This window comes from Palaemon carinicauda, chromosome 4, assembly GCF_036898095.1.
Source record: "Palaemon carinicauda isolate YSFRI2023 chromosome 4, ASM3689809v2, whole genome shotgun sequence".
Taxonomy (NCBI): domain Eukaryota; kingdom Metazoa; phylum Arthropoda; class Malacostraca; order Decapoda; family Palaemonidae; genus Palaemon; species Palaemon carinicauda.
The window spans coordinates 85,610,789-85,623,288 of NC_090728.1; the positions used below are offsets into that span (position 1 = coordinate 85,610,789).

At 41.0% G+C, this 12,500-nt stretch overlaps 1 protein-coding gene across 3 annotated transcripts in view; it reads right to left on the reverse strand.

The window, feature by feature from the left end:
- The window catches only part of LOC137640042 (sulfhydryl oxidase 2-like), a 267,317-nt gene that overhangs the window by 144,098 nt on the left and 110,719 nt on the right, over window positions 1-12,500 (reverse strand). The gene's annotated exons all lie outside the window — the stretch shown is intronic.

Genomic DNA, 12,500 nt, shown 5'->3' on the forward strand with positions numbered 1-12,500 from the left:
TCCTATCACCAATCCAGTCCAATCCTTCTTCACCATCTCTGGCCATTCTACACATTACAAAGTCCATGAGGAGAATAAACAACATAGGTCACAACACATTCCCTTGGAGTACTCTGCTGTTCACTGGAAACTCACTTGACAAGGCTACATTAACATTAACTTTGCACTTGCTATGCTCATGAACAGACAATCAAATTTACATATTTAAGAGGAATTCCATAATAACGCAGGATTCCCCACAAAATTGGATGGTGCACACTATAAAAGATTTTTTCATAGTCAACATATACCATCATAAGGGGATTTCTATATTCTACGCATTGCTGTACAACATGTCTCAAAATGAAAATTTGGTCGGTGCAACTTCTACCTTTTCTGAATCCTGCTTGTTCATCTCTCAGATTTTCATCAATCTTTTTCTCTAGTCTCTTAAGAATAAGCCTACTATATATTTTCATAACTGACGTAAGTGTTAAGCCTCTGTAATTATTGCGATCAGTCAGGTCTCCCTTTTTAGCTATTTTCACCAACACTCCTAACTCCCATTCATCAGGTTTTGCCTCTTCATGCTACATTCTACAAAATAATCTTGTAAGTAGTCTAGGAGTCACTTCATTTTCGGCCAGTATCATCTTGGCAGTTATTCCATTGTATCCAGGGGCTTTCCTTCTTTATAGTTTTTATAAGATAGCTTTGACTTCAAACACACTGAATTCCTTCATGGGCACATCAAGGTCTTCATCAGCTTCGGGTATATCAATCAAATTATTCCCTTCATATGTCTTATTCATAACCTCACTAAAGTGTTCCATCCAACGTTGTCTTTCTTCATCTACTGTTGCTATAACAGAGCCATCTCTCTTTTTGATGGGTATATGCTTCTTCTTTGCCCCAGTCGAGATTTCATTAATAATTCTATGAGCAATTCTCGCACCATAGCCACTTCCTGAATTCATAGCTTTGTCGGCCTCATCTGCTTTACTGTCTAAATAATCTCTCCAATCACTTACGGGTTTTCTTTTGACCTTACTGTCAATACTGGAATATTTAGCAAGCTCTACCTTGTAATTATCATTACTTCCTCGAAAACCTTCAAAAATCAATTTCTGTCTTTGTTTCCTTTTTATAGTATCCCATGTAACATTCGATATCCATAGCTTTCTTCTTGTAACTGTTTGTCCCAAGACTTCACTACCAACTGACTGATATATGTTCTTAATATCACACCATTCTTCATTAATTGTCTGTTCTTCGTCTCTTAACGTCTCTAAGACTGCAAATCGATTCCTGCATTCAATTTCAAATGTTTCTCTATGCACTTCCTATAAAAACTTAGTTGTATCAAACCTAGGTATTCTATCTATCTTTCTGTTGGGTGCTTTCAGATTTAATTTCAGTGTGGCAATGAAGAGCTGGTGATCAGTATATATATTTTTTTTATTATATATATGTATGTGTGTGTGTGTATATATATATATATATATATATATATATATATATATATATATATATATATATGTAATAAATTTTGGAAATTTTAACATGTTTTTCATATTTCAATTAAGCCATATATATTGATACATTAAAGTCTGGATTCTCTCAACGACCTCGGGATCAGAGCCCCAGGCGAAATATCTCAAGGACTATAGTATCTGACGGGCTGGGTTTCAAACCCTGGTCCAGGATATTGTATGACAATGACCTTACCACTTAGCCACAACGAAAGATAAAAGTCAATGACAATTCTTCTGTACATATACCTGACAAATTCAGTTATTTTTCAACCTAGAATTTCTGAGTCGATCTGTGACGGCCGGTGAAAAAGGGTCCTTCTCTACACTTTACTAATATAAATCTTCCAAATATACTAGAGAAAGATAAAAGCATGGAATGCAGAGGTTACAACCCTCGTGCGATCACCTTGTGGGTGTCGAGTATTGAACAAGGGCGTGTGTAAACCACTATTCACAGGCTGTCTTCCATTTAGATAATCCCTTCATCAAAGGGGAGGGCCGTGACAGGCCCTAGAGAATACAGTTGGACTACCCCACCGACACCTACTACTCGCGCTCTCCAGGTCATCCTTCTGTTTTGGACTTGCCCGCTAAGTCGTTATTTATTTTGTTAGGTGTGTTTCGCAAGTGATTGTCGTTAATTCAACATGACTGACGTTGCTACTTCACCTTTACCAATGTTAAGTACCATAGTTTGTTTTGACAGTTTTTTTCAGTACCGGGCATTTGTTCTCTTTCCAGTAATGTGGATTTTAATTTTGGAAGAGGCTTGGCCGTCCTCGGTATCGGCAGCCATTTTGGTTTTGTTCGATTCGGTAGTTTTTCAAGTTAATATTGCTTTTCTGGTACTCTGTCATCTAGGTTATATCACTTACGTTTTATGACCAATATTATTATCATTATTTATTATTGTTTTTTACTAAGGTATTTATTTGCTAGCAAGTCCAATTTGGACGAAGAATATCGATCTAGTCTTTGTTATAGTTATGTTCATGCCTCAGGAAGGTGCTCGATTTAGACTATATCTTTATGTTTAATTGTTACGTTGTCGTTATTCTTCGTTCTTGGTTATTACAATTTTATCATTATTCTTATCATATTATTGTGTGATTTTGGTTTTTTATTATGTAACCTTGAGAGCGTGAGCATAGAGTGCTCATATTCTGTTTCTACAGATACGAGTTACCCCTTCTCTCGTTTTCTTTATTAAGCTCGAGTAGAGGAGGTGGATTTCCCGTTTTCCGTTTTATACGATCACGAGTTATTCCTGCCTCCTCTTATTCTCCGAGTTGATGATATTACGTTTAATGATATTCACGTTTTATTAATGTGGTTACTGTTAATAGAGCTAGCTCTATTAATAGGTTACGTTAGTGTATGAGTCATTATTTGGGATCGCTTTATGCCGACACCCTTAGCTCCGCCTTGAATTATACTCCGCTATAATGGATACTCATTGGGAGAGAACTAGTCAGATATTTGGAGTGCAACGGTGAAATCCGACACTCAGACTCCGGCTGAGGCCTTTTGCACACGAACCTTTGTCATGATTGATCACAATTACATTATAACGGTCCTTTTTTCATCGAATCTCCGGCTTCACTGGAGATAACACAGACGTTCAGCAATGAGGTTAATATTATCGTACCGTTGAGGGTCACGCTTTCACGCTGACGGACCTTTGTCACCGGTTCTCCGGTACAAACAGAGATCAATCAGGCGATCAGAACCAGGGTACGAACCCTTTTTCATGAATAATAACCATTTCATTATTACAGTCCTTTTTTATCGAATCTCCGGCTTAACCGGATATCACACAGACGTTCAGCATTGAGGTTAATATTATCTTACCTCTGATGTTCACGTTTTCACTATGTCGGACCTTTGTCACCGGATCTCCGGTGGCAACAGAGATCACTCAGACCACGGGTGGCCAATCTTTTGTTTTAGCTGTAAAGGAAAGGATTTAACATGAATACAAAGTAAACTGTACTTACTTTAATGACACTTTGAATTTGCGTTGATAATATTCATTAGCTAATCTTGAAAGTCCTAATGAAAATATATGAACATAATTAGCAATTTTACAGAAAAGACATTCAATTTACTATCTTTGGGGTATAGGACGCCACTTGTAATCGTGCAATGCGCCACTATTGGCGCATGAGCCATAGGTTGGCCACCCCTGACTCAGACGTTCAGAACCGGGGTTAACATTATTTTACCAATGAGGTTTATAGTTACATGTTACGTGGTTACAGGATATTAGTATTTTATTGATTCATCTGTTCACTGACAAGAGACTCAAGGAACAGTAGATAGCCTCTCATGGCATGGTTGGTTTCGACCTGGCTTTTCATTAGAAGGGGCTAGCGTTCGATCCCAAGTACCGAATAGAAATTTATTTCTATTTGAACACGATGTTGTATGGATATTTATCCATATTTCTACATTTATAATTAAATATATGCATAAATATAGCCATTATTTTTAGTTTATACTACATATTTATAATTAAATATATGCATAAATATAGCCATTATTTTTAGTTATACTGATTTGGTTGATCCCAGCCTGTGAATAGGATCACTAACCAGTTTCAAGGAACATCCAGTCTTATGTCTCCTTTCTATTACAGAAGGTCCGCCTACATGGTATGGTTCCCGGAGTCATGTACGATCTGCTACGAGCTGTCCTCCCTACTCCTGACCCATGAGGTAAGTTGGTTATAATGTTTCTTTTTGGTATACTTTGGCGATGATTTAATTTGATCCGGATTTATGTATGCATTGCTTATTGAGGAGAACGGTCTTCTCCTTCATCACTAATCCCCTCACTTCTTTCAGGACGATGGTGATTCTCTCCGGCCTGCAAGAGCGGCTCCCCGCCCTTGGGTATCGAGGTTTGGAAGGAATGCTCCATCCAGAGGACCCTATCTCCTCGGAGTGTCCTCTCTAGGGTTGCACATCGACCCCATGGATGAGCAGGTAGGTGGTGATGAGTTTTGAGCCTTCAGCTTTGCAATTACCTGCGTCACCGACCTAGGACCCTCATAGGATCCTGATGTTCATATTACCTTGCATAAAACCGTGACTGCTAAAAGCCAGGGGTAGGGTTAAAGAGCAGATACAACACATTCTACGGGGCTATGATGGAGCTCAAAGATATGGTGGTGAGTCGGATCCGTTCAGGAACTCGCATGACTCCCCCTACAGCCGAGGCGTATCGAAGTAACCTCCTTCGATGAAAACAACACATAGAAATTTGCCTTACATGTCCCATATATGGATGGTACCATAACTCTGGATGGCATAGACGTCCCCCCTCTGGAGGACCTAGAATTTACTCTCAGCGACTAGAATACCCATTCAACGGATTCGTTCGCTTGAAAGAGCATGACTTGGTTAGGTTAGGCAAGGTACCGAAGGTAACGGTATTATTTCCTAAAGGGCAGGCCCGATCTGTCTGGACCAGGATGTTGTCGGTCTGGGGGGTACGATAATTCCAAGCTCACCCCACACAATGGGGAATACGCCATATCTACAACTGCTATCATTGTTGCCTTGCCTATTACGGATAATTGGACAGGTCTTACTATTCAAGCTGACAAAGAAGGTTCGGCCATGCCGGCTCTTAAAGAGCCGGACCCCACCTCGGGGAGACCCTAGCCTCGGTTTATCCCACTGAGACTTTGTTTCGGATATTCATGAAGAACCGATCTCTGCCCTTCCAATTTGACCTACACGTTTGGTGGTCTGATTGGGTTAGTTGTAGGAAATACGTTCTGTCTGAGGCCTCTATCAGACAGGAATCGAGCAGGCTGATAGTTTCCTCCTGATGGGGTAAAACCCTCTTCCCTCAGGAGGAGGTGAACAAGGTTCTACAAGATGATACAAGAGCAACCCAAAATTGCAGGAAAGGCGGGGCCTCACTGCCAGAAAGAAGGTCGAAGACCAAAAGCAAGCTTTCTTCAAGAAGAAGCAGAGAGTTGCCGTCTACAAAACGAACCGGGGTCACTGCCATCAATAGTCAGTTACCCACTCGTCATCACAGTCTTCCTCTGATTCGACCCCTATGCATCCGGATCCCCCCCTCATCAGGTGGGCTACCTCACTGGTTCCCCAGGTACACTGCCCAACCCCGATTCGATGCCCTCGCCTCCATACAGCCCTAGCTCCGAACCCTCAGGTTCCTTTCGTGGACACCAGAGAGGAAGATACAGGAGTAGAAGACAGTTCCGCCATCGAGGCGGACCTAGAAAAAAGGGGGCTCGGGGAAGGAAAGGACCTAGGTTCACTCCCTCACAACGAGGTGGTCCCGGTAGGGGAGAGACTTTACCACTTTCAAGACCATTGGACCTTCGGTCCGTGGGCTCATAGCATAATCTCTAAAGGTTTGAGGTGGAAATGGCCACAAGGTCCTCCTCCTCCACCAGTGACCTTCTCCCAGAAATCCACTCCCATCCTGAAAGAGTACACCACAGAGTTACTAAAGGAGAAAGCAATCAAACGGGACCGATCACCAAAGTTCCAAGGCCTCCTGTTCACAATTCCGAAGAAAGGCTTGTCGGTATTGAGAGTGGACCGGGACTTGTCAAAGCTAAACTCTTACATTCTCTGCGACAAGTTCCGGATGATGACTATCTCTCAGGTACGGACCTTACTTCCCCTTGGGGCCGTCACCACCTCTGTCGATCTTTCCGACGACTATTATCATGTGCCTATAGCTCGAAACTTCTCTTCTTATCTGGGTTTCCGCCTAGGCAGGAAAGCCTTTGCGTTCAAGACATGCCCTTCAGCCTCAACATTGATCCCAGGACAGGATATTCACGAAACTGGGAGAGACAGTGTTAGTACAACTCAGGAACCAAGAGATACAGATCATGGCTTATCTGGACGGTTGGCTCATTTGGGCCCGGTCGGCCATAGAAGGCAACAGAGCTACGAAGGAAGAACTTCGATTTCTCGACAACCTGTGATTTCGGGTCAATTTCCAAAAGTCTCGCCTGCAACCATCAGGCCACTTAGAATGGTTGGTTTCATTGTATATTATTACATACTAATGTAACCTAGGGAAAAACTACTGTTTCTAATAGAAAAAATTACGCTCTCTTCGAAAATGACACTCGTTCCCGTCGCAAATTAATAGTTTCAGAAATAAATATACATCTATATCCTCCAATAATGGGGGACCCCCAGTGGGAACTCGGGGTTTTGGGTGGGGAAAACATACTGGGGAATCGATATATAAACGTAAAAAAAGCCTTTTCTTCTCTATACATTACCTTCTTGAAATTATAATAACTGGAGGAGAATACAAAACAGTATATCTGGATAAACTTTGGAGGCACCGTTACAAAGATTGTGTCATGAAAAAATACAGTAACCAGTGCTGCCAACGTCCGATGTAGATCAAATGTTATTTTGTGACCTGTCATACTACTAGGCTAGGTTAGGTGGGTTTGTTAGGTTCTGTGCCCTTTTTGTACATTTTATATATTGAGTAAAACTTATTATGGAGAAATTATTTAAATTATGGAAATATCTATCATTACTATCTCTAGTAATGTCAACGTGCCGTTGGTAACTCTGTGTACCATACGTCAACGTTGGTAACACTGTGTATATTGGTAACGTTGCTAATGTTATCGTTCGTTCGTAAGAGAAGTGACACCGTGCATCTTAAAGTTATCCGAATTGGTTGATCTGTTTGTTTCCCATTGAAATGAACATCAAATTCGCTTAATTCACGTTATTCACTATAGGAAAACAATTATATTTCGTTTCCCAGTATGTTTTCCCCACCCAAAACCCCGAGTTCCCACTGGGGGTCCCCCATTATCGTAGGATATAGATGTATATATATTTCTGAAACTATTAATTTGCGACGGAAACGAGTGTCATTTTTGAATAGATCGTAATTTTTTCTGTAAGAAACAGTAGTTTTTTTCCTAGGTTACATTAGCATGGAATAATATACAAAATTACCGAATGGTTAGACATTCAGTGGGACCCTTCGAAGCACACGTTCTCTCTCCCTTCCAAAAAGGTAAGAGGAATAGCTTCCAAGATCAAGAATTTTCTCAAACACAAACAGATGTCCAGAAGAACCTTAGAAAGTATCATCGGCCTTCTCTAATTCACTTCAATAACAAAAATTCAAAGACATCAATCGAGTTTGGAGAATGAGAGCTACAGTACCTTTAAGAGACAAGGTCTCAAAGATCCCCTGTCTTGAAAATGAGACTACGCCCATGGTCCGAACCGAAGAACCTCTCCAAATCGGTTCCTCTACAATTCCCACCTCCACAAGAGACATTCCATACAGCCGCGCCTCTAAGTGGATGGGGGTAGTACTCCGAACATCAGATGTTTCAGGGGTCTGGGTCACCTGCCATGAAACAGACCCATATCAATGTTCTCGAAGCCATGGCAGTGTTCTTGACCCTGAAGAGACTCTCTCCTCCAAGGTCGAACCACATCAGAGTAGTGTCAGCCAGCACAGACGTAGTACACTGCGTCAACAGCGGAGGATCCAAGTCACCCAACCTGAATCGGATCCTGGTCACTATCTACGCCTGGCCAACAGAAAAGAACTGGATCCTGTTATAACTCACCTTGCGGGAGTCCAGAATGTGAGAGAGGACTCACTAGCCAGGACGAAACCACTGGAGTCAGAATGGTCTCTAGACATAATTTCATTCCGGTGGATACTCAGGAACCATTAGAAGAAGGTTTACCTATTTCCCCCAGTGAATCTTCTAATGAGACTTTTACACAAACTACGTTCCTTCCGGGGGGCAGTGGATTTAGTACCACCTCACTGACCAAGAACAGTTGGTTTCCTCTCCTCCTCGAGTTGAAACTCCGTCCCTTCCGGATTCCGTTCCTCAAACTGACTCAAGTAATCCAAACTCACTGTGTCAGATTGCTCAAGCATAGCCAAAACTCTGACTTTGTGGACTACAGGAAGTTTGCAGCTCGTAGAGACGCGAACATTGAACCGGAAATCGATCTCTTCATCGAATCAGACAAAAGGGACTCGACAATTCGCCAATATGATTCGGCCGTTAACAACTAGCAGATTCCCTAAGAGTTCAGGCCATACTCGTATGTCTCCGAATATAGACATCTCTTTCTTGAGGTTCTTATTTGGCAAAGGCCTAACAGTTAGAACTTTAACCACCATCAAGTCAGATTTGGAGAAGATCTTCCTTTTTGGGTTTAACATTAACCTAGCTGATTCCTATTTCTCATCTATTCCAAAAACATGTGCTAGGCTTTGACCTGGTCTATGAACGGTGTCCTCAAAACTTGCGCCGGACACGGACAATGAATCTTGCTCTTATCACTCTTCTTAGGAAGACTTTATTTCTAACGGCTTTGGCCTCAGGTGATGGAATATCAGAACTAGCAGCTCTCTCACGAACCCAGAAAACATAGATTTCCTCCCTTCAGCCGAAGAACTCCTTTCTCCAGACAATGCTTTCCTAGCTAAGAAATGAGGATCCGCAAAATAGGTGCTCCCCTCGAAAGATTATTCTTCTTCCCCAGGATTCTTTCTCTGTGTTCAGTCACTACTCTCAAGGCCCTTTTTTAGCTATAACTGCCACCCGCTCGTCTGGCCCCTTGGTTATCGGGGAACAAGGAGGTACTATTTCCATTCACGGTATCAGGCAACAAATCCTCTACTTCTTTAAACATACTAATCCGGAATCATTTCCCCAGGCTCATGATATACGGACAGTAGATACCTACATCAATTACTTCCAGAACAGGGACTTTGATGATATTTAAAAAAATATACAGGTTGGAAATCCCCTATGGTTGTCAAACGCCACTATCTATAGATCTTACAGGCCCTTAAATACCCGACAATGGCAGCGGGGAGCCTTTTCCCTCTCCATTAATCTTTGCTTCTTCCTTTCTTCCATCTCTTCTCTTCTCCCTCCTACCCGCCACTCACACCACGTCCCCACTCTCCTGAGTAGTTCGTTAGCCCTATGATATTTACCCTGTTTAATTCCTATGGTTTAACTGTTATTGTAGTTACAGTTCCTTTAAGGTTTGGAAATGCTTAGACATGTAAGGTTTGTTGTCTTTTGCGATTCGACACTCAGTTGATTCCTTGTCGTCTTAGCTATTTAGCCTTACGCTCCCTTTGTCATTTGGCTAGTTGGTAATTGGAAGTTTCTTACATTATTATATTATATTATTGTCGTACATGGTGATTGTATTCTCTGCATTATGTCATTACTTTATTGGGCTTGGAAGGCATTCTCTGGTACTTTTTCACCGGTCGTCACAGATCGACCCAGAAAAGGGATTTTGACGAAGGAAAAATCTATTTCTGGGGAGAGACCTGTGACGCCCGGTGAAACCCTTCCCGGTTATTTTTGTACGGACCCACCCTTTCCTTGCCAAGCCATATGTTCTTGCAGAAGGATGACCTGGAGAGCGCGAGTAGTAGGTGTCGGTGGGGTAGTCCAACTGTATTCTCTAGGGCCGGTCACGGCCCTCCCCTTTGATGAAGGGATTATCTAAATGGAAGACAGCCTGTGAATAGTGGTTTACACACGCCCTTGTTCAATACACGACACCCACAAGGTGATCGCGCGAGGGTTGTAACCTCTGCATTCCATGCTTTTATCTTTCTCTAGTTTATTTGGAAGATTTATATTAGAAAAGTGTAAAGAAGGACCCTTTTTCACCGGGCGTCACAGGTCTCTCCCCAGAAATAGATTTTTCCTTCGTCAAAATCCCTTTTAAATCAACCCATCTTCACCATCATAGCCAACTAGTAGGTTTGTGACTTGGCATTCAATTCATGACAAATTTTGCATATTTGAACGTGTTTTTCATGTTTCAAATAAGTCATATATATCAATACATTTAGTCTGGATTCTCTTAACAACCTCGGGATCAGAGCCCCAGGCGAAACCACTCAAAGACTATAGTATCTGACTGGCCGGGTTTCGAACCCTGGTCCAGGATACTTGTTTGCCATTGACCTTACCACTTAACCACGAAGAAAGATAAAAGTAAATAATAATTCTCCTGTACATATACCTGTCAAATTCAGTTTTTTGTACTTAGAATTGAAATCAACCCATCTTCACAATCGTAGCTAATTGGTAGGTTTGTAACTTGGCATTCAAATAATGATAAATTTTGCACATTTACACACATTCTTCATATTTCAAATAAGCCACATATATCAATACATTAAAGTCTGGATTCTTTTGACTACTTCGAGATCAAAGCCCCAGGCAAAATCACTCAAAGACTATAATATCTGACCAACTGGGTTTTGGGCGCTGGTCTAGGATACTTGTATGACCTTGACCTTACCACTTAACCAGGAATAAATATAAAAGTCAATGACAATTCTCCTGTACACATACTGGTCGAATTCAGGTTTTTTGTACTTAGAATTGGAATCAACCCATCATTACCATCATAGCTAATTTGTAGGTTTGTGACTTGGCATTCGATTAATGATAAATTTCGCAAATTTAAACTTGTTTTTCATATTTCAAATAAGCCATATATATTAATACATTAAAGTCTGGATTCTCTTAACCTCCTCGGGATCAGAGTCTCAAGCGAAATACCTTAAAGACTATAGTATCTGACCGACCAGGTTTTGAACCCTGGTCCAGGATACTTGTATGACATTAACCTTACCACTTAACCACAAAGAAATATAAAAGTCAATGACAATTCTTCTGTACATATACCTGTCAAATTCAGTTATCTTGTAACTGGAATTGAGATCAACCCATCTTCACCATCATAGCTAATTGGTAGGTTTGTAACTTGGGATTCAATTAATGATAGATTTTTCCCATTTAAATGTGTTTTTCATATTTCAAATAAGCAATATATATATCAATATACTGAAGTCTGGATTCTCTTAACGTTCTCTGGATCAGAGCCCCAGGCAATATCACTCAAAGACTATAGTATCTGACCGACCAGGTTTTGAACCTGTACCTGAGAGATGAGAAGTGTTGTCTCCCCAGACACTTACGAGCATATCAGTGACCCCGTGTCACCCTCTTCCGGAGGGAACTAAGGTTGTTGATAAACCCTATGAAAATTGGGCGAATGTAATTTTAGAGGGTTTATCGGAAATAAAAGAGAACAGAGCTGATATAACGATAGTTATTTAGTCAAATAAGAGTGTTATGTTAGGAAGTGATTATGTGTGTGAATTAGAGTTATGCGAGATTGCTAATAATGGGATGTTGGGAACCACAACTCCAGCCCGCACAGATGAACATGCTCAGAATTTGATTATGCAAGTGCGAAAACTATGTCCGTCAGAATATCAACCTGTAGTTAGTGACATTGGCAATAATTATTCTGATGTAATTGCAATTGGAAATGAGCCACCCAGAAGGATTGATCGATTTCCCTTTAGCATTGAAACTGGGCAGGTGGAGCCGGTCAGGTTGAGGCCTTTTAAGGTACCCATTAATTTCCAGGAAGAGATATAAAGGGAAATTAGTGAATTAAGAGATCAAGGGATAATCGAGGAGAACAAATCCCCCTTAGCTTCTCCAATTGTAGCTGTTAGGAAAAAGGATGGCTCGGTAAGATTGTGTGTTGATTATAGGAAGTTGAATGCAGTCAACAAGGATAATGCATTTCCATTGCCCTTGATCAAAATTACTTGTGTAGGTACGGGATAATAAATATTTTAAAACTGTTGATTTAAAATCTAGATACTGTACTATCAAATACCCATTCAGGAAGACAGTAAATGTAAAACGGCATTTATAGCTAACGATCAACTATTTCAGTTTAATTTTCTTCCTTTCAGTGTTGAAAATGCTCTAAGTCATTTCTCTAGAGTAATGATGGCGGTTTTGTCTCCCTTAATTGGGCCATAATGTTTTTGTTTATTTAGAGGATATCATAGACTAGTCAGGGCGAGTGCGCACCTCCTCCCAGAGTGAGGAGCTTTGGGGGGGGGGAGTAA